The sequence below is a fragment of the Erpetoichthys calabaricus genome, chromosome 7, assembly GCF_900747795.2.
Source record: "Erpetoichthys calabaricus chromosome 7, fErpCal1.3, whole genome shotgun sequence".
NCBI classification, from domain to species: Eukaryota; Metazoa; Chordata; class Cladistia; order Polypteriformes; family Polypteridae; genus Erpetoichthys; species Erpetoichthys calabaricus.
Genome location: NC_041400.2, coordinates 95,009,288 through 95,037,066, shown reverse-complemented (window position 1 = coordinate 95,037,066; position 27,779 = coordinate 95,009,288). Strand labels below are relative to the sequence as shown.

The 27,779-nt window shown below is 36.4% G+C and overlaps 1 protein-coding gene across 2 annotated transcripts in view; it reads right to left on the bottom strand.

Moving 5' to 3' along the window:
* tet2 (tet methylcytosine dioxygenase 2) overlaps positions 1 to 26,070 on the bottom strand; it is a 166,601-nt gene extending 140,531 nt beyond the window's left edge. For both annotated transcript variants that reach the window (XM_028805179.2, XM_028805181.2), the window contains exon 1: positions 25,385 to 26,070. The gene's annotated coding sequence lies outside the window, so the exon portion shown is untranslated. The remainder of the gene's footprint in view (positions 1 to 25,384) is intronic.
* Between the last annotated feature and the right edge of the window lie 1,709 nt (positions 26,071 to 27,779).

Sequence of the window (27,779 nt, the reverse complement as noted above, 5' to 3'; positions counted from 1 at the left end):
TGGACTGATTGAGTGCATTTATAGTTCTTGGGATGAAACTGTTTCTGAACCGCAAGGTCAGTACAGGGAAGGCTCTGAAGCGTTTGTCGTATGAGAGCAGTTCAAATAGGCAGTATGGCTGATGCAGCGTGTGCTTGATGCTATATACCGATAATTCTCTTTCTGATCGGCTGCTGTAGAGCTGTGATTCCACACTCAGATACAGTGATATAAATACTCAGAGTGGTGCAGTGAGAATAATATGGAAAAAGATGATCCTCTGTGGCAACCTCTAACAGGAGCAGCTGAAAGAAGATGAAGAAGGCGCAGTGAGAGTAACAACGCTAAAGCAGCTATGGTATTTGGAATAGTTTGACCATTATATTGTTACAGGTTAATTACAATCAAATGCCTTAAACTAATAAACAATATGTGGTTAATTTCAGTGTATATGATAAAGCCACGTCAGGGATGTGGATCTAAAAAGAAAGGGAAACCACACTTGAACAAAAGCACTGCTTTGACGCTGTGTGCTGCCAGTTTCCAAAACTGAGTGGAGAACTTGTGTACGCCAAGTTTTGAGCTAGCGTGAAAATGTGAGTTGGCTTTGCACCAAATTTAGGTTTTATACATCGCAATTTGAGCGTGGAAATGGGAGTACGCAACATTTTTGTGTGTACGCACTGTTTATACATGAGGCCCCTGGTCTTTATAGCTTGTATATTTGCCACCCAGGGATAAAATTGAAAGTTGCAGTAGGTAGTGCCATGACCCCTGCTGCTTTAGGTCATTGCAGAGTCATCCTTTGGATGTGTGGATGTTTGGAATTCCACATAAATTAAGTTATAATTGAGTGTAATTTCTTAAAGAATGACTTGTTAATGTATATAGGGATGTTCTGAAATAGAAAAAAGAAAAAGAAGCTTAGGAAGGATGTTCATCTTGACAGTGTTGATTCTCCATCCTAACGTAAGATGGAGGGGAGACCATCTGTTCACATCTTGTTTAATTTTTTTCCATGCTGATAGCAACATTTTGTTGAAAAAGATTTTTATATTTTCTTGTGATGTTTTCCCCTGGGTATTTAAACTGATCTGCTAAAATAAATGAGAAGTTGTCCAGTCTTATATTGTGTGCTAGAAAGTTCACTGGAAAAAGTACACTTTTATTCAAATTTATTTTGAGTCCCGATATCTTTTGAAATTCTGCAAGTACATTAAGGACTGCTGGTATGTACATTTGTGGGTCTGATATATATAGTACCATATCATCTGCATACTTTCTGTTCAAGTCTTTCTCTGGCAATCCCCTTTATCTCTGATGCTTTTTGAAAGCAAATGGCCAATGGCTTGATGACGAATGCAAAAAGCAACGGTGATGGGGGTATCCTTGTTGAGTACCATGTTCTGTTTTGAAGTAGTTTGAAATAATGTTGGAACTGCAAACAGAGGCTTCCAGACTGGTGTGAAGTAGTTTAAGACATGCATATAAGTTTGAGCCAAATTCAAATTTGTGCAATTTGGTGAATCGGTAGTCTCTCTCAACCATGTCAAATGCTTGTTCTGCATCCAAAGGTAATAAGATCTCTGGTGTGTTAGATTTTATAAGTGAGTATGTTACATTAAAGTAACGATGAAGATTAGAAGCTAAGTGTCTGACTTTAATAAATCCAGTTTGGTCTTGTGATATTACAGAAGGAAGCAATCCTTCTAGCTAGAACTTAGGTGCATAGATATTTATCATAATTACTTTAGATTTGAATAAATTACCCATCACCATGACATATCGACCTTCAGGATCAGATACTACATCTGATGCTACAAATGAGATTGCTTTATGTATTAAGATTCCCACACCTCGTGTTTTCTTTGTATAGCTGGAGTGAAAGATTTGGACAGTCCAGTCTGTTTGCAACTAAAATTGGCCCTAACTTATTAAGTGAGTCTCCTGTAAAAAATACTGTTTTGGCATTTGGACCTGTTAGGTGTGAAAATACTTTTTTCTACTTTAGATAGTGATTGAGACCTTTAACATTCCAGCTAATAAAGTCAGAGAGACAGGGCTTTCAGACTTTTGAGGACACTGTGTAACCTTGAGTAAAGGTAGTATAGTATTTAATACAATAGCTTTAACCTTGATTTCATATTATTGTAAAGTTTTATGGCTAAGGAGCCTGCTATGTTGGAATTAACAGTTCTTTGGGTAAAAAGGATAGATATGAAGTAACTTGCTCTCTTTCTCCCACCCCCCAGCCTCCCCCAAGAAACTTGTTTTTTTCAAAAGTTGGGCTCTTCAGACAGAAAGTTTACCTTGGTGTAATTTAAGTGAAAGAATGGGAACTATTATGAGCAACTGGATCCCTGGTGGTTGGCCTATACTGAAAATACTTCCATCTTCTAAATTTTCTTTGGAAGACTGAGTTTAACCTAGCAGTATTGAGTTAAAGGAAAGAACTATCTCTGGACAGGATGGCAGTTCATAATGAGGCACACTAACCATTTTCATTCACACTTGGTAAAGTTAAAGCACTAGCTAACCTAACTCAAATTACTTTTGGTTATATTTGTGTAAAAACTGAAAGTAATAATAATTAATAATAATAATTGTTTGCATTTATATAGCGCTTTTCTCACTACTCAAAGCGCTCAGCAATTGCAGGTTAAGGGCCTTGCTGAAGGGCCCAACAGAGCAGAATCCCTTTTGGCATTTACGGGATTTGAACCGGCAACCTTCCGATTGCCAGTGCAGATCCCTAGCCTCAGAGCCACCACTCCGCCCAGAGAAAAACCTCTCTGAATGCACTGAATCAACGTGCCACCATTACACTAAAAGTACACTTTCTTGGAGCTTTGAGGCAGAAACACAATCATGCTGTCCTGAGTTACACAGTAGACTATATGTGTTGTGCAGTATATATGTTGTAGTTATGCTTGAGTAATCCATTTTAGTTGTATTGCTGTTGCTGTTGTGCCCTGTGTGATCATTATACTGTATCATGAAATTTACCTTCTCAACACAAAGTGGTAGGAGAAAAACACTTAGTCCTTGATAAACACAAGTACTTCCTTGTGAAAAATTTGTGGCATGACTACAAGTATAAAGCAACTAAAATAAACCTGTTCATTTTTAAAAATACCAAAAATCTGTCAAAAAAGGTAGTTTGATCAAACTTTAGTCAAAGGGGATGTCACACTTGACTGAATTTGTAATTTTGTGGCCTGAAGATGTCAGATTACATGACTATATACTGTATCACAGGGTATGACAACCTACATGACTGCAGCATGTCTTTCCTGTACAAGGTCAAATTTCCATAGTATTGCAAGCTCAACTCTTTTTCTGACAGCCAATAACATTTACCCTGACAAATGCTTTACAGGTATGGCAAGTTCAACCTAGATTTCTGACCTTTTTTTTCTTTAATCTATTCTGTTGTGATACATAAAACATGAGACATCAGACAGACAAGTATCTCTTTTGTTTGCAAAATGCATAACACCTAATCAAACGTGTTTGATTTTGTCAGGGTACCATTTCAGATTGGTCACACTGAGTCTCTGGTGATGTAAAGCTACCCGACTAAATGTCATGGCATGACTGCCCTGATGTGCAAGCATTCTCTGACTTTCATGCAACCCTGATCAAGATTATTCAGCTTATTAAATGGGATGAATATTTGTAAATAATTTAATAAACAGTACCACCTTTTTGTTTGGTAATTGAAATCCAGACACATAAGCATTTCATTTGACAATCATGAAGACCTAAGATGAGGGAGATTATAGCACAAAGCACAAAATTTAGATAGGACATGACTAAAACTCCCTGTAGAAAATGCTGTTTGTTTTTAACAGGTCACACTTGCAAAAATCATCTTGACCAAGTAAGAAAATCCCAGGTGCATGTGTAAGAGGACAGAAGTATCGGAATAAGGTTCTAAATAGTATTTGTACATAATGACAAAAGCATGTAAGAAGGCCAGTGACAACTCAGAGAGCCTACATATAAATCATAGGTTACCATGTCAAATGGGTAATACTATTCTGAGCCAGCTATACATGAAATGTCCAGTTTATTATTTCAGATGTTTTATTTAGCAAAATATACAGTATTTAAGATTATTTTTCTTCAGAGAATGCATTCAAATAACACATAAAAAACTGAGCTTTCAAACAAAGCAGACTTCTAGCTTTTCTATTTCCGGTTGTGTTTTTCCCAATACAGATAAACACTTAAAGGCTCCAAAAGTTTCCTTGTCAACATTTCAAAAATGTTTCTAAGTTTGGTACATAACCACATACTATAAGTAGCAAGTTGGGCCTGGTTTTGCATTAGTATATTCCAACATGGATACACACCCTAGACAGTTGCCTTTAACTTCTAAAGCCATGAGCAAATCCTGAATACAAACAATTTCGAACCAAGACTGATGAAGTGTGATAGACCATGAATAATTTACATTAAAATATAATTTCCCCAATATTAAGTGCACAGCACTGCAAATAGATTGTACAGAAAAAATACGATGTTCTCCATGTCTTTATTGGCATTTAAAAGGCACAATCAACTGCAGAATGCTGCTGGCTTGCCTATTAAGAATAACTGCCTATTAAGTTAGCTACATTTTATTACACACTTTAATCAAGCAAAATTCATATGTGTATTAAGGTGCAACTGATTCTGCTCATGTAGGAATAGAAATCATTTGGGAACGGGTTTCAGTCCTGAAATGATGGACAAGGTGTTATCTCACTGCAATAATAATTATGTGAATAACAGTAGTAATAACTGTAACATCTGTTATGATGGCAATATAACATTGCATTTTTTCTATTTCATTTTTGGTAGAAATTAATTTCTTTCACTCCAGTTATTGCCTGGAATGATGACACATATTTTCTTTTATTTGTTGAAACATTTTAATAGAAATATGTTTGCAGTTGCAAGAAATATTTCTAATAATAAAATTGGCACAGTTGTAAATCTTTGGTAGCAGTACTATTAAGAACTAAAGTATAGTTGATTTTTTAAGAAACATATTCATTTTGACAACTGGATCAGGTACTTAGTAAATGGATTCATAGCTAATCTGGTGTGGCGGACGGGACGCCCGAGTGATGGAAGGACCAGGGGAGAGGACATATTCAGGGCAATAACAAAAGAGGGTAACCCCCCTGGCTCACAACAGGGTTAGTGGGTGCCTGGACAGTTCCTGAGCCTTGGGTTGCAGCACTTCTGCCACACCTGGAAGTGCTGCCGGAAGAAGGTTTGGCAGCACCTGGAGCACTTCTGGGTGCCCTATAAAAGGGGCCAGCCACTCCTTTCAGGAAGCCAGAGTCGGGAGGAGGTGGAGGAAGCTTGCTGGCAGAGGAGTGGAGGCGGCAACAAAAGGAGAGAAGAAGAAAGGAAAGGACTGTTTCTGGTGCTTGTGACTGTGCTTATTTCTGTATTGAGCGAGGCAGAAGGGCTCCACACTATAAATAAAACATGTGTTGTGTGGCAACTCGTGCCCCTGCCCGTCTGTGTTGGGTTTGAGTGGTTGTACACGCTCTGGTGGTCCACACTGACTTCTAAAACATTAAATATTTTTTGAAATATGGCACTGTGTTACTGAAGTAATGATTTTCTACACAATGAAAAAGAGAGAATATACCTCATAGAACAAGAAAAAAAACTATGAAGAAAAAATGAATGGAAAATGGAAATACACATATGTGGAGATAACAAATACAGTGAACCTTGCAGTAAGGTCAGTATAGAGATGTACTGAGTGTCTTGCATGGGGTGTATATTTCAATGGAAAATTATAATTTTCATTCTATTTATCAAAGTTGGTTTCTAGTTGTATCAGAATGCAGTATTGGTTTGCCCATCCTTCCCCTTCTTGTGGAGCCCCCATAGATCATAACTGGCTCACAAAAATAAATAATTATAATATCAACAAAATGTGTAAACCATGAAACCAGACACAGCAGTGTTGGATAAAATTTTTCTACTGTGTCTAAATAAATCCATGTGTGGACATCTGTAAGAGTTGAGCTGCATCTGTTGTGTTTTAGACAGATGTGTTACAACAGTTTATTAACAGCAGTCAGATATACACAACATAAATTCAAGTCTAAACAGTAAAACATATGCATAAAAAGATACAGCCATAATCTATTTACAGTTAACATTAATTTAATTAATTAAACTCATTTCATTAAAAATTAACATGCTAACATAAAAAAAACTTTCACCTGTCTAAGGTGGGGGATGAAACAAGATCTTGAAGCCTAGGACTTTTGCCTCTACCATACATAATATAACATAAAACCACATAACATTACATGATCTTCACAGGGTTTTAGGAGACCTGAGTGAATTCTAACAACTTTGGGGTGCAAGGCAGGAACCAACTTTGAACAGTTCATTCAAGCAAACAGGCATTTTACAATCTTTAGGGAAAAAAACCCATACAAACACTGGTGGAACGTGCAGACCCTCACAAATAATGACCATGTGGAAGATTCTGACCCGCTATGCTGAAACACTACAGCACTGTGCTGTCATTTCATTCCAGGTATTACCTTTACCAAATGGAAGTTCTTTTGTTCTTCTGTAGAAGATTAATTTTATATTATTTAGCATATGATATCTACATTAGCACAGCTAAAAGGTTAAACCTTTTTGGAGGAGCTACTTATTATATGGTCATTCTGGCTCAAAAACAATTCAAGAGAATATGAATCCTGTAACCTTATGGAAATTTGTCACGAAACAACACTTCATTTTAAACCCTCTTGGTGCTATGATGTATATGAATTGAGAAAAAAATCTGGTGGGATTTCATCAGCCATCTCTTTCATATTTTGTTAGTTTTGTTGTTTATTTTATATAGAGCAGAGACAACCAGAGCCAGCTGCTTTTAACCATTACCATCTGCAACACCACCCGGAGTACTGTTTTGTTTCCACTTCATATATATCTTACTTTTCTTTCCAGCGTCACAAGTAAAAAAGAAAATCTTAAAGTTAAACTCACTGAATATGTACTTTTTAATCAATAGATCTATATATTGTGGAAAATAAATGGCACTATAATGTGATAATCCAACACAGACAGATGCTAGAGGCACAAGTCCAAAAACACACACGTGAATTTATTTATCTACAGTGTGCCCAATAGCCCAATCACACACTTTCCTTTCTTTACTTTCTTATTTTCTCTTTTAACTTTCAGTCCTTTTATTTTCTCCTCTACTCCTCCTCAGCAAGCTTTGTCCTCCTCCTCCCAACTCTGGCTCCTGGAGTGGTGACTGCTGGCTCCTTTTATAACGCCCCCGGAGCCCAGGAGGGCTCAGCAGCTGTTGCAGCACCCCCTGGTGGCACCCCCGGATCCCAACAGGGCTGTAGGTAACTCCAACTCCCGTGAAGCCCTGTGGGAGGCCGAGGCACCGCTGCAACCCAGGGGGCTGCCATCTAGTGTTCCGGGGGAGGTAACGTTCTGACCATACTTGCTCCCCTGGTCCTCCCAGCGTGGAAGTGTCCCAGCCGGGCATGCGAGCATGGACCCTCTCTGTCAGCCACATTATACATATGTTTTTACACTAATAATCTTGTTAAATTTTATTAATTGGAAATATAAAATTAATCATTAATTAATTCTGGGGTGGCACGGTGGCGCAGTGGGTAGCGCTGCTGCCTCGCAGTTGGGAGATCTGGGGACCTGGGTTTGCTTCCCGGGTCCTCCCTGCGTGGAGTTTGCATGTTCTCTCCGTGTCTGCGTGGGTTTCCTCCCACAGTCCAAAGACATGCAGGTTAGGTGGATTGGCGATTCTAAATTGGCCCTAGTGTGTGCTTGGTGTGTGGGTGTGTTTGTGTGTGTCCTGCGGTGGGTTGGCACCCTGCCCAGGATTGGTTCCTGCCTTGTGCCCTGTGTTGGCTGGGATTGGCTCCAGCAGACCCCCGTGACCCTGTGTTCGGATTCAGCGGGTTGGAACATGGATGGATGGATGGATTAATTCTGAATGCTATTAGATTCTTATCCTATTGTAATAATGAGAGAACAATTTCAAATTGTTCTAACTGGACATGAGAAATGAAACCCAATCATTATTTTTAAAATCTATATTTTCATACAGTGGGGTTCTCAGTGCCATTTAAATTAGCTATACACGCTGTAAACGGAACTTTTCTTTGAAGCAAAGTAAACTTTCTACTTACTTCCAGCACTTTGCTTACTGTGCATAAACAGCTAGTTTAATTTAAATTAGCTACATTTGATCTTTATGATGCATATATTTCATACTCTAAGATGAAGGGGTTTAAAAATAAATGTTTGACCTTTGAGCCATGAGTCACCACTGCCAACCACTGAGTCAACTCCTTCTCTCACATTATGAATCAGCTCACATAAATCAGAGTACTTGTTTATACTACACTATATTCTACTGTAACTGTGGAAGTCCCAAGGATTTATAATAATATACAAGTTAAGATTTTTAGCTTCACTTAAGCTTTCTTTTCATCTTCATCTCTAAATACATGTTGGCATTTCATTTGAAAGAGAGGAAGAAAAACAAATCTAATGACTTTATGCTTTTATCTATAGCTTGTGGCAGGAAGGCTAGAATTAATTTAAAATCTAAAACCTACTGTAAAACAGGCAACAAGGATGTGAAAACAATACCTTTCAGTGATTCAGTTACTTCAGAGTAAGTAAGTTTATCTTTACATTTCCTTATAATATGACTGTTTATGTATAATTAATCAGTTTAATCCTGTTATTCTTTTCTGTTATCTGAACTCCCCTTGTGTGAAAATATTAGACAATTTAAAGGGAACACATGGTTAACTTTATTATAGTACACTGCATTTAAAAAGGCGGCTTCACCACATCTCTCAGTATGCAATAAATGGAAGGCATTCATTGTTAAAAACTGATAGGGCACTGAAAACAAAACAAAACAAAACAGAATGCCTGAGATATTCCTTAACTTCATCTTAAAGGCCTTAAAAATCTTATAGAAAGTTCTTTAACCAAACACCCCAGGGTGCCTGATTTCGCTGCTGTTGTCAGCCCTTTTCCCATCACATAGCCTCACTGTATTTTTATCACTGAGCCATCATTCCGGTCCATCATTACCACTCTCTGCTTTTCTTCTCTGACAACCATGATAAAAGTTCTTTGGTGTGACCATTAAAGAGAAAAACAACCTAAAACTTTGCTTTTCTGTTTGCTAGACCTTTACCAATTTTATTGCCTGTACATTCAATATGTTGTTTTTTTTTTTTCATTTAATGTAATAAAACATAATTTGTAAACCAAGGCTAACTATACAAAATCAAGAGGACAGGGAAACAGCACTAGAAAATGTGTAACAGTATATCAGTATAAGAAAACCATCATTAACACTGGCAGCTTGGTTGAGTAGAGTTAGTGCTTCTGCTTCCCTGCTCCAAGAACTGAATTCAGATAAAGCCCAGGCACTCTGTTTGGGGTCTTATTCACCCAAGATAGATACATTAAGTTAATTGCGGTCTCTAAATGGGCAGAGTGTGAATGAGTTTGTGAATATGACCAGTTATGGACTGTCCCATTCAGGGTTAGCCCCCAACTAGTATTTGAAGCTGCTGCAATAGACTCGAACACCCTCATGCTATTCTAAACAGACTATGCAGATTTTTGAAGTGGTGGAATCTTAACAAAAACTTTTTGTTTGTTATTACGTTCACAACGGTTCTATTTTTCTAGTCTTCAGTCATTCAGTTTTGGTGATCATGTGCACACCATTGCCTCATTTTGCTTTCCTTAGCTGACAGAACTAGCAACTCAGTATGGACAACTAAAGCTACTTGAAGCTTCTAGCACTTCCAGATTCAGTGTGATGTGTACTCAGAGATGTATGTAAACAGTATATACTGTACATATATTTTTTTATATAATAGAATTTTTTTTCATTATCTACCTCCTGGACCCAGTTTTTCCAAGACATTGTCCCAATAACATCTGGCAAAGGCAGGAATCACTTCTGGATGTCAGGGGATGTCAACATCATACAACTCATTTATTCCTGATTAATTTAAGTCACCAAGTACCAAAACATTTATTTCTTCAGGTTACAGAAGGAAACTGGGGTACAAGTAGAAAAAAAAGTATGTGCCAACAATAACTGTGTCCCTGGATCTGTGGGTCTGCAGCACTATAACTGTACACCAGGCTGTTTGTGATAAGATTTTAAACCATGAACTACTAAAATGAAAAGAAAAGCCTTGCTTAAAGCTAGATACCAATTTTTGACTCTTCTCTTATTTGACTGCTAACTAAGAATTTTCTAATGAACATCCAAATACTTAAAAAGTTACAAGCAACAAAATTATGCATTCAGCACAGTAATGAATATATGTGCATTCACAGGTCACTTTAAATGTTGAATGTATGACATAAATTATCCTATTTAGAATTCAATAAATTACTTTTAAAACTGATATTTATTCATGGTTTCAATATAAAAACTTACATTTCCCAATAATTGTGCAGTCTCACAGATGACTGTCATAGAAGTGTAACAAAAGACAAATGGTAGTTAGGTATATTGACTCAAAATGTCATAATTAACATATATTAAGCCTTACTCTTATTAAAGTTTCACTGGAGTAAATTTTACTTATTCAGGGTACTCATGCATAAGTCATTTATTTGACAACTAGAAACAGAAAACTCATGTTTTCGAATCTAAGAACATTTAATTTTAAAACCAGTTATATTTTATTATTTGTGTTAAGCACAGGATTAATAATTCCCATAAAACTCTTTTGCAGTAATGTTAAAATGGTGAGTGGACTGCCATTTATCATATCCAGGTACAGAAACAATGAGTCCATGCATATAGATAAGCTTATATTCTCTTTATATTATATATTTATCCATCCCTCAATTGAAGGTTTCAGGATAATATATACAGACAATATGTTAACATAAATCCAAGTTGTATGTCATCATAATAACATTTAAAAATAAAATATATATAAAGAAAACCTCTATGACAATTGTATCAAACCTGGCTAGCACACCCTCATGTGTTTTTTTCTAATGCCAGACCAGTCCCAGTTGTTTTTTTTTTTTTTGTAAAGTCAATGAAAAGAATAGCAGCTGTCTTCCCCCTCCTTCCTCTTTAGGCACTGCATGGCCAATTGAACACTGTCCTCAGGCTTTTCATCTCCTTGTCTGAAGCACGAGTGGGAATTAAAACCTGACCTAGACTCTTACTAATGCACTAGAGATAGAACAGTTTACAAAAAATAATAGTATGTCTCTCTGGAGGTCTCTGCCATGTCACAATTGCATTTATCCAAAACATTGTAATAATCAATATTTTGCTCCTTTGAGCACTGCACTGATCATGCCATACTTGTTCATGAAATTTTTATTATTTTTTATCTGTTATGAATTATACATGAAATCCTTTTTAATTCACTTTGTATCTTTTTAAGAAGCAGAAAATCGTTTTTATTTTCATGATTGATAGCTTAGCAGCTTTTGATTTTTTTGTCAATAGTTTAAAACATCACAAGTCAAGTGGCCATCAGAGTTCTATTTGGCTCTCGATAAGAAAGCAACCTTGATTCCCATATGATAGGAAACTATAAGCAATATGGCACAAACGAGAGCTGCATGTTTCCCAAGAGCAGGTACCATCTCTTTATGCTTAGTATGTTGGAATCAGAAAGTTTAAGTAAATTAGCGTACCACAGAAACAAATACAAGAGTGAGTAAATGCCCATATGCTTTTTTAAATACTAGTTATTTTTAAAAGAACATTTAATGTGGTCACTTGCTCCTATATGAAATGCAAAAGCATTGCATTTAGCATAGCTCTGCCAAGATGGACACTGTGAACTCCAGCTTTATGTCTGTTTTTTTTTGTTTTTTTTATTTATTTGCCCCTATGCAATTAGAAAATAGAAAAGAGTTGGTGCATTTAGTGGAACATGGACTTTTTTTTAAGGATTTCCAAATTATAATTTGCTTGTACAGGTATTCTTAAACTTTTGGGTTTTGGGCCCCAACCTGGGCCAGCAGTGGAGGCCGAACTGATTCACACTCAAATTTCTGCATGGACTTTCCAGACTATAAAGGTCTACTCTGTTGGTCAGGGATTCTTAAGTTTGTTTATGTATTATCTGAATTAGTGTTGCATTTGCAGCATGAATGATAAGCTGATTATAACATTTTCTAGCCATAACTTACAGTAGTAAAATTTATATGAGCTGAGTAACCATTTTTCTTTTAAATGTTCCAGTTTCCTATGGTTATGGGTTGCAATTAATATGAAATTAAAGTTGCTACTAGAAGAACAAATTTTCCAATAAAATATATTTGCGCATCAATCTCTTATTCATCTACTGTTCATATTAATAAAAAGTAAAAACTAAATTACTGCAGCTAACAGTTAATTCTTTGTATTTTATATCCATTTATTTGATGGAATTTGAAAGAGATCAAACTGCACTTTGTCTAGAAATACCATGCTTAGTAATTTCTTGCCATCTGTTTAATTACTTGACACATTTACAATTAGGTGAGACAATATAAATGTTTTTCTGCTGCTGTTGCATAATCAAAGAATTAAACAAGGAATAGTCTGTATATAAATTTTTTTGCAATTATTTAAAGATTGAAAAATTTTAAGTGTACTATATAAAAAAAAAAAAGTTCAGTAGGTTGCCGGGGAGTTTTTAAAAGTATCAAGAGAAAATATTTCAGATGAACACAAAGATAATTTGAAGTGTCTGGAAGAAATTTTAAGTTAAGATCAACTTCTAACTTTTTTCAGATTCAATGAACACATAAATTGAAAATAACTCCTTAAAGATCCCCTACTGTATGACTTCAGTGAGACTCCATGGATTTTACAACTTTATTTCAGCTGGTTTTTCAGGTTTGGCAGCAGTGTGTTCAATCCACATGCTTCTTTCTATTTTTAAGTGTTGAGGCAGTTTATTTTTTGTTTTCAGTTGTAACAGAGGGTGACCACATTTAAAAATACGCAGTTCAGCCAAAAAACAGAATTCATGATGGCTTAACATTTGATGTTAAGACAAGGAAGAATGAGAAGAATGAAGCGGCAGTTGGGATTCACTCCATGTTTGGTGTTATGTTTTTCAGAGTATTGCAAAGGTCAAGAACTTGCATTTCTAGAAGACTGTATAGGTGATGCAACATAAGGTCATACTATACCATTTATTGATAAACCATACGTCAAGAAACATTCCCTTAAATGCATCATTTTGTGAAAGTTCAAATGTTTGTAACCTGGCAGTTATCCCAATGTGAAAACAAGTCAACTGCCTAAGCAAACATTCAGATCACATGCGGCTAAGCTCTTTGTTAAATATAGTATGATGACATGCTCAAATATAATTTTATTTGAACGGCTCAGATGACAGAGGCTAAGCCACAACTCTGGAGTAATGCCACAATGGAAGAGGAAAGAAGAACAAATTCATTCATTTTCAGGCTCAAACATGTTAATTTACTACCTTTTTAAAGTATAATGGGATATCTTTCGGAAACAAGTGACCAGTATTAGAAACCCATGTCATAGCCTCTCTTGTTAAGTTTTGTCTTCAAAGATTTTTAATTGTAGTTTGTCTTATTTTTATTAACTGCTGTATACTTATAAGGAGAAGCTCTTGTAATGCATAAAAGTGTATACCTGAGAAAACAGGAGTCTACAGACCTTTCTGGAGAAAACGCTTCCTTCCAACCACTGAGTCTATATTGTTTAGAAGCACTTTAAGAAATTAGATAGGTCTTTTCTCATCTTGTTTACCCCGAATAAGGGAATTTTTGCAATACATTAAAGAACAAGAAGCAAAAAGCCCAACTTAATTATGTTAGAGACCTTGGACAGACCCCTAACTACCGCATACAGTGTGTGACTGGTCAAAGGTCTCAAGTTTTATATTAACTAAGCAAAGGCCCTGGAATGCAAAGACAGCTAAAACAAACAGAAAGAAAGTATTACAGGTCCAGTCATGTTCTTTAAAGTATCAAGGAAAACAAGTCAAAATAGTTTCATTGTAAGTGTTTTTAGATAAATATTACTATGATATGCATGTGTATATTATTTAATACCTAAATTGTTTCCCACTTAATCTTTGTATCAACTAGAATTTGTTGAAAAAGAAATGGTTTATCATTATTCAGGAATGCCCCAATGTACAGCACCTACTGGGTATAGATCTGACAACATAAAATTAGAAAGCCATAAAAAATGTGAAAAACCCCAAACTTACCAAGTTATGCATTATTGTCCATAGAGAGGGCTCTTTTCCTATAGCATAGCCTTTGCCTTTCTCCTAATTTTTTCATTTCTTATTTCTTTCTTTCCTTATTATTAACTGGTGGGCAAATGACCTTAAATGTTCTTTCAAAGGTCTAAAGTCCGAATTTTGTGAGCTTATGTGCAGAGGTTTCAGCAAAAAAGAAGAATAAAACATCTTCAAGACATCAGTGTTTCCCCACAACTACATAGGATGTACAAATTCTTATTATATACCTATAATTTTGGTATTATAGTATTAATCTACATAAATACAAAGAAACTCTTAATTTCCTGAAGTTATTACAAACCACAAAATCCAGATCAGAGTCACAGGGCCAATGCACTGGATACAAGACAAGACATCCAAGTCAATAATGACCCTATAAACCAGTCCTGGGTTGCCAGTGGTCCACCAAGGTGAATGTTCATGCACACGCACACACACACACTCTCACTCACACAGAGTCAGTTCAGAGTTACCAAACAAGCCAAGTTCACAGAACAGAATGATGTGGAATTTGATTTCTTATCTCACAAATGATCCTACCAAAAGAAAAATGAGGATCGATGAAAATGATCCAAATTGGAGAAGGACAAACAAACTGTAATTGCCTTTACTTCACTATTGGCACATAGACTTATCTTGCTCAACTGGAAGAATTCTAACCCTTCCTCGTTTAAGTCAGTGGGTGTCTGATGTTATATACTATTTGAAATTGGAAAAAATCTAATTCTCACTTGGAGGATCTGTACAAAACTTTTTCAAAACATGGAAGGATCTAATCAATAACTTTTTAAAATAAGTATTTAAATTGAGGAAGTGGATTCTCTCCCCTCTTTTTTATTCTATTTATTTTTATGAATTTATTTCTTTACATATTTTTACTATTATTAAAGTTTTACTCTGCTGGTCTGGCTCTCTTTCTCAAGGGTGGGGGTTGATGTGTTTCAAACCTTTTTTGCTAAACTTGACTTGCTTGTATGGAATGTTATTTGATTTTAATAAAATCAATAAGATGTTAAGAAAATTATCCAAAATGTTTGGCCTGGGGCACTAAGTGGTGCCAGAGGAAACAGTTGGTGTCAATGTAGTGCTGCAGGTGAGGGAAGTGCAATATGTGGTGTCTAAACTAAAACAGAATGCTGTTAGGGGAGGACAATCCCATAATGTGTTTTAGAAGAGGGTTAACAGAGATTTAAGAATTAAAGAATTGAACGGGATAATTGGGGAACCCTCATAATTATTGTCTGTTAGGCGAGCCCCAAAAGGATTCTTCATTCTTATTGTGCTGGTCTCCACATCTCTTTAGGTTCTAACCCCATGCTGTTTTACTTGTGAGGTGCTGTAAACATATATTGCAGTGTTAATTTATTATCCTGCTGGTCAAATAATGAGGTATCATAATGCAAGAACAATCCTTAAAAACCTGGCTTTTATCCTAGTGCAGTTTTGGCTCACAAAGGCAATTGGCATTTGGGCAGTCCCTGGGAGTCTGGACATAATCCTAGGAAAGCCTCTACCTGTCGCAAGTGTTATCTCTTAGTTGGGTACTAGCAAAATAACATTCTGATAGAAGGAACAGTTGAACACAACAGACTGAAAGTGAGAGGAAGTCAAGGTTTGGCTACGAACAAAACAGGCACACTGCCTAAATGTAGAATGAGCAAGTCCTTCACCTATTCAGCAGGTCAGGTAGGGTGCAGAGATGTGGATTTGTGTTGTACCTGTTTCATCCAGTAAACTGGAAACAAAGTCCTCCACAGATTACTATGTACTTTTCCAATGTACAAGTTCCAGCAGTCTTTGTTTACTAATCAATGAAAGTTAGTTCATTTTTAATCTTCAACAAATATTTTGTTAAAGTAATACTCTTCCAAGAGTTTAAAATACATTGAGCTTAGGTTGAGAGTCTCCAGCTATAATTTATTCACCATGTAAGATTTACAATGGGTCATCTATTGTAGTAAATATCTAAACTGGGCTTCATTAGCACTTTGTTTTCCTTTGAAAAATTAACACTAGGTAATACATAACACAGAAAAAAACTTAAAACATGGGAAAGTTAGTGGTACAAGAAAACCCATTTTAACATCATTAGTGGCATGGTGGTATGTTGGTTAGCAAGCCATCTCATAGATCCAGTTTGTATCTTCCATCTGGTCAAGACCTGCGGGCACTTTGGTTGTTTTCCCTGGGTCAGCATGGGCATATACTCCAAATCCCACAGATGTTCATGTTACATACTTCCAGATTGGTCCTTTGTGAATGTGAGTATGAGGTTGTGCATAAATGAGTCCTGCAATGGACTGGTCCTGCATGCAATGCTGCCTGGATAGGCTTGGATCTCCTGTGACCCTGAATTGTATTTAGGAACTTAGAATATGTTATGTAATTCATTCACTGAATGATGTTTAGGCACACAATATGTTGGGCTATATTTGTATTTTATCCTCTTGTGTAGTTCATAAGAAGGTTTCAGACCTTATGTAAGTGAATTGTAATCTTAGCACAATATACTGTTTCTCAAATATGCTCATATGCTCATATGTTCCTACTTTTACTATTTTAACAGTGACAGCAAGGTTTGATTGTAGTAATGTTGTTGTTCTGAAGCAAGAACTTACTATTTAGTCGAGAATTGTGTTGTGTATCATTGTTTTTAATTGGCTCTGTTCTTATGCCCTGTGCTACCAGTTTAGGCCCTCGTTGTAATGCAATAGGTTAAAACTGGTAGACCACAAGAGCAGTTTAAGGAGAGGAAGGGCAAAATGTTTGCCTGAAGACTAGTCAAGATCAATACTGTAAATGCTTTTAAAGAATGAAAATGGCAATGTCCAATATGTAAACCAAACTTCACTGTTGAATAAACAAAGCAAGTTCCTAACTATGCCAATATCAGACTAACTGTAATGCAGGAGATTCGTTTAGAGAAGTTAAGGAGTGACAAGTGATGCTGGCTTAAATAGCAACATGCCAATGATGTCATGTGATGAGACTTCTGGGACACACCTCCTAGCAGTGGTTCCTGTATCATTTCAGCCAAAACTCAAAATGCCGGTGCCCTCTAAAAAAATTAGGTGCTATATCAGGTTTTCCAAAACCTAAAGAAAATATAAAATAACCAATCTGAATATATAAAATAACCAATCTAAAATCAAAATAAACGTAGAAAGTGACAATTATTCTTAATTCTACACATTTCAAAATCTAAGGAAGGAATGAATAAATCCAAGGAAAAAAATGTTTACAAAAAATTCACAACGATACAAAATAATAACACTAGTTCCTTGTAAACCTATAGCTGGTTTAAAGCAGGTCTCATAGATGGATGGACAGTGTAAGGGATGACAGGCATGAGCTGGCGTCCCAACGGTGAAAGGGCATGGTTCATTACCCAGCTGAAAGGCCAATGTAATTAAGGAACAGGGGGAGACAATGTATTCGGAACAGTGGCTTCCCCGATATTATAGATGGCAGCACAACCAGATCAGGACTTCCACATGGATACCCCTAAGGCATAATGGGAATTGTAACCTCATGGGGTAGCTCGGTTGAGTTCCGTGGAGACTGCCAGAGGGAGCTGTTGGGAATGGTAATCCCTATTTTGATCGACTTGAAGTACTGTACATCCATCACACTATACCCTGGCACAAGACTTATTCACTGGTCCAAGGTAAAAGGAGCCATTCTGCCACATCCAGGCGAGTAAGAGTCAGGAGAGAAGAGAGAGAGGCAACACTCCCCTGTGAGGAATGGAGGAGAAGCAAGAGAGTGACATGAAGAAGAATTTATAATTGTGGTGGTTTATATGGAGAAAGAAGCCTTTTGTAAGGTAACTGTGAATAATAGATCTTACATTTTAACTGATAACTTGTGTCTGTTCGGTTGTGTTTGGGGGTTTGGGGCTCTCTGGTGTCCCCTGTCGTTCACAACAGATACTGTATTAAAACAAAAGTGTACAGTTTGCACATTTTATGCATTTGTGGCTTGGTTGGGCGTTATTGTTGTGTTGATTCATGGTTAAGTTCTACTGTATATTTTGACTTTATTTCCTTATTGAATGCTTCCTGCCCTATTCCAAAAACACACTATTATGGTGATTATCCTTCAGTTCATTTACCCATTTTCAAACCCACTTATTCTAAATCAGGGATGAAGAGAGACACCACTTATCCCAACAGTGTCAAGTACAAGACTGAAGGCAGCACTGGATGGGATGCCAGTTGGAAGGTTTGTTAGCATTGCTAAATGGATGTTTAATATGTGTGGAGTACTTCATACCATGTAGTACAATGATAAACCGGAATCCAATCCAATGAAATTCCTGTTTGGCCTATTGCTGCAAAAGCAAATTGGTCAGTAAGCTCAGGAAATTCATGCAGTTTTGGATTCATTTGCATTTTGTTGCAATAATTTTTTTATGTTTAGATTAGAAAGTAATGATGTTGGAAACAGGTTTGTACTTTTTAATTTAATGGGATTTTCATTAACATATATCATTGTGAAAACCACTTAACCTAATCCAGGGTTCATGGTGGGCAGGTGCTTCTGTTAGCAACAGCAGATTCACAGCTGGAACCATCCATGAGACAAAGTGTCAATCCACTGAAGGGCATACTGAGCCACTGTGCCAACCTTTCTAAAAGCAACTGTTCATTCATTTTCTAACTCAACATTTTTGTGTGCATAGTCAATTTAAAGTTGAAGGAAACACAGGCAGAACTCCACCCAGTCACACACTGCACAGAGACCAGCGGAAAGTCATATTAGATCCAAACACTCTTGTGCCATGTTGCCATTTTTCACATGTGTGATAGAGAAATGGGACAAGCTAAAGTGTCCTAGTGTGTCCATGAGTGTGCACTGATTTGGTGAGGCAACATACAGTACTTCCTAGGAATTATTGCAGCCATACAGTAACAACAAACATTAACAAGCAAGAATAGTAACATGCAAGAGACAGTACATTATACAACACATATGCAACAAGAAGGTATATGCTGTGATGTGCTTGTGCTCTGTCCAGGATTAGTTACAGAAACTGAGAGATCTAGTAGACACAGGAGAAAAAGTATTATGCTGTTTGGGAAGTCTTTTTGTGGAACTTTTGGGGCCTGGTGCCAAGCTTCAAAATCAATCTAAAGTTTAAAAACTCATCATATTTTGACACTACTTAATAATTTCATTTTTTGGTTTTTATGATGTAAGATTTTCATTATTCTTGAATTTATCTGCACTGTTGTCCATTCTGTCACCAGCTACCATCTTTTTGCATGGTGTGTCCATGTCCTGTTATTGTAGAGACATACTTTAAGAAGATGTTTCAGCTTACACATCCAAAATTGCGACAATTTCCATACTTTGTGATGCACACGGTTTTTAAACAGGTTAAATTATAATAACTGCAGCAAAAATATGTTAGGAAAAGTATCTTTGACTACTGAAAGAATCCTTTGAATATTGAAGATTCTACTGGAAATCTTGGTAGAGATAGCAATAGAAATATGCATTATTTATTTATTAAGTACATAAATATGCATATTTTTAAGTATGTTAAAATACACAGCGTATGTATTTACTGATTTATTTCTTGTATGTCTGAAATACAGGATCATAAGCTTGCTAATTTCCTTTTCCAGATACAGCATTTCCCTTAAAATTAATCTGATTTGTGAGAATTACTTTGTTTGCTGTAGGGGATGGAGGTGTTTAATAAAAATAAAGAGATAAAATTTGAATGTTACCCCATTTTTATTTTATTTGTGAAAACTTCAGGATAGATATTACTTAATATGCATACAGCTGCAGTAAACGATGTAGTCTACACATTTCACTACCAACTATAGAATAACAGAAGAAAGAACTAAAAAATCTTCATTAATTTTCACCTCTCCGGTCTTGTATTTCAGTCATGCAAAGTCCGTTTAAACTGCAGCATGTGGCCTGAGCTGCGATATTCCAATTAGATCAGGTACGCAACTCCAGGAAATCTTTCTTATGTAACCAACAGCGCTTTGGAATGCTGGGATACTACGTGTTTGTATACAGTGTAGCCATGTGAGCCTTGCCACGTGCGGCCTCTGTTGCAGTGACCTGGAGATTTTACCCAGAGGTAACTCCTGGCATTGATAAGAATGATGCCAGCCAAGTGACTGTATTCTTGTTGAAGTATCAGCCTGAGATGTGCCAACAGCAGTTTCAAATGCTTCATATACGGCATTTTAAGGGTGGGAGAAATTGACTCCTCAGTTACTTTGTGATCTATTGAGAAAGTTATTACAGACTAACAATTTATATGTAAGTTGCTTGATATTTATATGGGAAAGAGGGCTTTAAATTATATTGGGAGATTAAAAATAGGTTTGTTGTAGTTTTGCAAAGTGGTTTGGCCTGTTTTATAACCTTTACGATCCACACCTTGAGAACAGGCCTCCAAACACATTGTAGTCACATTGTCAACAAGTGATAACATATCAAAGCTTCTTCTTCTTTTCTGCCTTTAGGCAATTTCAGGGCATGAAGGCACGTCAGAGACATAATAAATGAGGCTGAAACCTTATGCTTTCTGTCATTGCAAAAGAACATTTAAAATGTCTGCTGAGGCATGCCTTAGACAAATGGTATTTTTAAATTTCATCACGTGCCTTTGTTATGTTCACTAGTCTTTTTTTTATAATTTCTTTTTTTGGCCGGGGTATTCAAAAATAGACACCCAAGATTAGCTTTTCATTTACTTGTTGCTTGCAGCAAATCACAAGAGAAAATTAGTCAACAAACAGCTAAACTATAAATGCATATACTGACAAAAATATTACCAATTGTCTCAGATGTTACAAGGCCTCTTTATTAGATAAAAAATTAATATTGTCATTTTTACCATGTGACATGGTCACATGACATTCATTTATCACTCTTTACATTATGTGCTGGGGATTAGCTGAGGTGAAGATTTGCAGGTCGATACTCCACATGTCAGTTTTTGATTTAAAACAGCTAAAACAATCTGTTTTATAATAATCATTGCAATTTGTTTAACAAAACATGGAAATATTTTAAAATCCAGAGTTACAACAATTCTGTAAATTAAAAAATAATACCAACTTAAAATGAGTTCTGTTCTCTTTTTAATTTCAAAAGTTCGAAGTCATTAAGATTACTTCCAGAAAAAAAGGTGTTTTTGCTTTAGGCATCTTCTGTTGTGAAGTTTTTTAGTATCTGCTTTACAGTTTGAGATTCAGAAAATGATCATGTTTTCATGTTGCTAATTTATCAGTTTACTGACTGTGGTAATTAAAGGCACAGAAAAACAGAACTGCATCTGCTGGATTCCATGCTAAGCCTTTTTTCATTAATGGCTTTCAACCTTATTGCTGAATTTTTAGTAAGCTTTCAGACATAAATTATGGCCTATTTTGTCCACTCCAAACCACGGCAATAGAAACGGTAATTCATTGAAATTTTATGAACAAATGCTTAAATGATATTATTCTTCTGATGCAAATGTACTGTAGATCATGGGATATAAGGACCAATATAATGTAAGTCAATCTTGTTCATTCTTCTTGAAAAAAATATCTCCGCCTAATTTCAGAAACCCCTTGTCAATTAAGACATTTGTTTATTTTTCATACTTATGAATTCCAATACTTGACTGGCTGAAATGGCTATACAAATGGTTATGATCAGAGATTGCCCAACAGGGAAACGCTTGCATCACAAGTTTCAGAAAAGAGGTGGGAAGGGAGGTGAAGTCACTGCAATGTCAAAGATTGTGAAATGTGATTGCCTTTGTACAAGGAATTAGCCAACACATGCTGTAGCTTCTATTGTAGATTCTGAAGTTTCAAAAATAACATTCTAGATGGGTTGGAATTTTTATATCTGAATTTTATTAATTTTGATTCAAAAATAGCATTCAGTCATACATAAAAACATAATAAGCACCAAAACTTGTCCTAATTCTTCAATTTCCTGAATAAATCTGTTTGAAGTATTGTTATTTGACAAAACAAATAACACAAATGCAGCTGCCAAGAAAGTAACATCTTCAAAACTCTACTGATGTTATAATATGTCATTCAGAGTACTACAGACCAATCACATAAATGGAGTGATAACCGGAGCACCATTCAAGAGGTATCTCAAAAAGTTTTCTAGCAATAGATTAAGCCGTGTTTCGCTGTGCAGTGTCAGATCGCTGTCACTGCACTCCCTGACCAGGCAAGCTTTTTTTTTTCAGTTTGCCAAATGCTGTTGACATCGTACAGTCAGTCACCATGTGCCCTGTATCAAAACAAACTCTTTTATTGGCTGGATGCCAGCGAGTAAACACAGCCATAGCTAATCTCTTGAGCCCTAGTGGCCACCAATAAATTCCATTCCGCAGCTGGTGCACCGTTATTGAGGGAAGCTGAGGGACTTTTTTTCCACTTTCATAATTCAATCGAAAAGATTTAATCAATCAACTGAAAGAAAAAATATAGCTTGAAATTAGTCAAAACTGATGCTACAGTAGAAAATGCAATGGATCATCATTACACATCGAATCCTTTCCAATCATTTTCTTGTGCATTGTAATAACCTGAAGAATCATTATTGTGAAATTGGTATATTGGTAGTTTTTGACTTTTCCCATATGGCATCATCTTTTAGGTAACTTGCATGGTGTAGATTGGATTACAGTTTATTTTGTTATCCCACATTTACCTATATTTTCAGCATACATATCTATCTATCTATCTATCTATCTATCTATCTATCTATCTATCTATCTATCTATCTATCTATCTATCTATCTATCTATCTATCTATCTATCTATAAATACAAAAATACTTGCATAGAAAAAGTGACCATTTAATTCTATTAAGGATGGATATTAGAAGAAGTGTTGAGCAGCAGTAGGTTATTGCTCCCTAATTTACTTTCATTCTCTGAAGTGTTTATTCATGACACTTTTAATGACTGTATCCTGATGGGGTTCCTACAGAAGCTTGTCTCTGTATTTATCTATTTGTGTTTCACACAAAACCTTTACTGGTGAAAGTAATGATGCCGAATACACAAATGCAATACACACAGGAGCAAAGCTTTTTTATCTGCTGTCTCCTCGGCTTCAATTATTATGCTAATCCTTATGCCTATGGTGGAAAATTCAGCAGGGTGAAAAATGCATAGAGACCTTTTGTAATTCTTGTGGTAACAAAAGCCAGCAAAACAATTTGCCTTCCTTGGGACAGATTGCAGAGAAGGGATTTTAAACTTTGAAACATTTTTTAAGAATAATAAAAAAAAAGAAACTTGGATTTCAAAGATCTATGTGGCAAACCAACTGGATATTACTTCTTTTACATTGAAGAAAAGAATTAGCCTCATTGTGCAAAATGGTGGATTCAATTAAAACATATTGTGGTATTTAAATGAAGGAAATGTGCATGACTCCATTAGAAAATACTTTTAGTTCTCATGAAATGGCCTGAACATTGTAAATGGAAAAGGAATATCATTTTTGCTGATTTACATTGTCCTATAGTGTGGACAATACTATGAAGGGCAGTTTGCTTATGGGACAGCTAGATAATTTCTGTATTGGATCATGATGTTTAGGTGTGGCTGCTTATACTTTTGAATAAATACTTCCCATAATTCCCAAACTTCTGTTATTTCTTTCATGACTCTTTATGACACAGTCTTTGCAAGCTCTACTTTAGGAAGATAATGGGGTTTCAATAGCCACTCACTGAACTTTGACTGACCAGTGGATTTTATTTTTCCTTACAAAGTAACCTGTGTTCTCTATTTCTCTTATGTTTCTGTAAATGGAAGTGACATCAACAATAGCAAATAATCGACACAAAAGTGCACAGATTCCAGGCTTGATATGATACTAAGACAATTTGTTAATTATAAACATATATTTGAATGTGTTTACCTAAGTTTATTATCAGTTCATATCAGCATGCATTGTGGTTTCTTTAAAGGTGTTTTTATAGCACTTTTTGAAACCCTTCTGAACTGCTACAGCTAGACAAACAGAATCATGTTAATTATGAACAAATCACGGTTATGATTTACAGGAAATGTAGTGCAACATTAAATTCTGTGTTCCTTTTCTTTTAGCTCTGTGTGCCTTTCCTGCTATTGATTTTTTTTTCTATTTTAATGAAGTAAATGCGTACTTTAGCTGAGCCCCCAGTGACATAAGCCTCTGTCCGGTATTTTTTAAGCTGCTCCAGATTCCCTCTCCTCAGCTAATGGTGCGTTGGGATTGAATTACATTTCCTTTAGAGCCCCTGACTTCTTTTTTTTTTTTTTTTTCTTCAACTGCAGTGCTCTTTGTGTCTGCCTGTCACTCACTGGTAAAGTAAATGAAAGCCACTCCATGGAAATCGCAAGCTCACAACCAGCTCTGTCCTCTGCTCACACGGCTCTAGGAGAGCCTTGAAGTGCACTGCAGGACACTGAGTTCTCTTTGAAATTATACTCTGTCTATGTCTGGAAAGCAACATAACAAATGATTCAAAAGTATCTGAAACTAAATCATAATTAAGAAAAGCAGGCAAAATTCAAAGATATGATTATCATTACTGTGTTTGTGATAATTACAATCCTCAGGATATTCTTTCAGCATGAAATAACCCACACTTGAAAACAGGATAATGTAAAAGAACAGTACTTGTACTTAATAGTGAAATGATTTGTTCCAGAGGACAACCCCTGGTACTACATGGAATTTTACAAATGTGGGCTCATGCTGGTCACAACTCATATCATCCTCAAAACAGACAAGCTTCCCTTTTCATTTTACAGTAATGTAAAGCTGAAATGAGAGAAACTGTCTGCCATCCTTTTCTAATTTTTTTAGCCAGGGCTCTGTTATAGGAGATTTTCATGCAAGGCGAGCACAGGCTTACTAAAGATCCCCCCTATCCCCCAGCACACACACACTGCAAACATACACACACACACACACATACTGAACACTCATATGCACACACAAACAAACACACACATCAGTACAGAAGCCCCCATTCAGCCTTAAAAAAAATAAAGCAAAGGAAAACACCACAAAATGGCATTAAACAAGTCAACTGACCTTTTTCTGCGTCCCTCCACCTTGCAGAATTCCAGAAAAAGCACTCTGGATCCTCTCTTTAACAAATCCTAAAGGGCAGCCATCTTGCTTCCTTCTGTTCGTCTACGAAAGCAGACAAGCCTCCATATCAGTACTCATTGGCCAGGCTGACGTCTGTCTTCATCACGAGTGAAGAGAAGCCCGGTGTCGCTGTTGGCCACAGAAAATGCAGATGTGACACACATAGGCAATGACATACAGAGTGGTGTGTTCTCTGTCTGACTGCACAGTGCAGGCAGACCCAGGAAGTTGCAAATCACTTCCCTACTGAGGCCTTCTGACACAAAAGGCCTCTCATTTTTTTTTCTGCCTAACACAATAGTGCACACTGCTAGGATGGCTGCCTTGAAGCACTGGAGTGGACTATACAAGGCATGGCTTCCCTTCTTACTGAACAGCCCAGCTGTGCTCATTAACTGTCTTATATTTCAGCCCCCTGGGGGCAAGACACAAAGATTTGTAATCTTCTACTCCTGTTCCTCCTCCCTTGTTCTCTTTTCATTTGCTTTACAGTTCCCTCCTGTACTCCTGTACTTTCTTTGCCGCCTGTCTGCCTGCCTGCCAGTGCCCTCCCTTCATTTTCATACCCGGCACTTCTCTTGGCAGCCATTGGCTGTCAGCTTGCTCCAAACAGTAGAGTAAAACTTCCCTCTAACCTTTGAAACTCTTTCCAAGAGTCAGCATTTCTCTCAGAGTTGCTCTCCCCACTTGCCAAGGCCCTCCTACTGTTTACATTGCCCACGTGGGCTTTAGGGTATTTAAATGATGCGGCCTTTCTGAGAATCCATAGGCAGATGGAAGGCTATTTCTACTAAATCTTTCATATTTTTAGCTCCTCTTTCCTTTCTCTGCCTTGCTACTTCGTGCTCACTTAAGCAGCACCCTTCCTGTAACATGTCAATGGAAAGTACTCTTTTATGTATTTTATTTTATGTAAGGACGTATGCCTAGAAGGCACCACAACGGTGGCCAAACCCAGTGGCAGTCAGTGAACTACAGACCTGTCAAACTGACTGCTCCCCGTCAACTCCTACCTCAAGAGAAGCCGGTTCATTTCTATTTCCTTTCAAAAGGATTATACTTAATAATTTATGATCTCAAATTAAAGTCATATTGGCACAATAAATTGCCTTATGAAACTTATTTTGTTAGAAGATATTCAATAAATAGATAACTCCATTTGTCTGTTTCTGGCTAATATAGTTTCTCATAGAAAAATGGCTCAACTGTACTGTTGTCAGCACTGCTGCCTTCCACCTCTAAAGACCTGTGTTCAGTTCTTGGCCTATTCATTTACTGCATGGAGTTTGTATGTTAATGTGAGGATTTTCCCCATACCCTCTGATTTTCATCCCACAAATGTAAATAGTCAGTTGAAAATTAACAATCAGTAAGTTTAAACACATAAATGATTTTGCTACACAATTTTTTGGCACTCCTTTTGGGATGGTTTCTACCTTGCTTTGCTTGCTTCTACTAGGATAGGCTCCAGTCCAGCACATCCTATATTGGAATAAATGGGGTACAGGGAAGGGACAGTGGGTAGAAGGAAGAGGTTTGTGTGCGGACTGGTGTTGCTGATAAGAAATTGACATAAATTCAGAGACGAGCGCTTGATCTGTTTATGCTCCACTTCAACAAGGTCATATGTTCAATTCCTTCTTTCCTAAGTTGCCAGCGATTACGGTAATTCATAAAATCATCTGATTTGCCTTTTTTCTTTAAAGTTGACAGGGTGTTTTTTTTTTTCAAAAACATCATTTAACTTTACCCAGATAGTTATGACACTACTTTATGAAATTTTTGCTTTTATCTATTTGACTTACATCTAAATCTAATTTGTCCTTGTGTCCTTGAATGCATGGTTCATTAAAGAAAAAATGCTGGAAGCCCTTCCCAATGACTTGAAGGTTCTGAAAATGAGGACTGTTCATCTTTTTAATCACTATTATGTGAAAGGAAAGACCTCTTAAGTAAAATAATACAACAACAGGTTGGGGAATCAGTAACTATGTAATCAATCTTATACTTTTCAAATAATCTGTCCTTCAATGATACTCACCAAATCAAAATATTGGATGGTGAGTGGCACAATCCAAGCAGTGGTTTAATTAATGAAGCCATTTTAGAAAAGAAAACTTAGATATTTCCAGCAATCCAAGTTAGTATAGTAGAGAGATAGTTTCTGAATTATAATGAATTGGAGTAACTGAAAAATATTAAAAAATAAGACAACAAGAATACATTGAGAAAAAGTGGTCCTTCATTCTGTTTATCAGTAAACTCTAATTCTGCATGAAATGTTCAAAATAATGAGATATGCAAAGTTATCATCAAAACGTACATGTAGGATGTG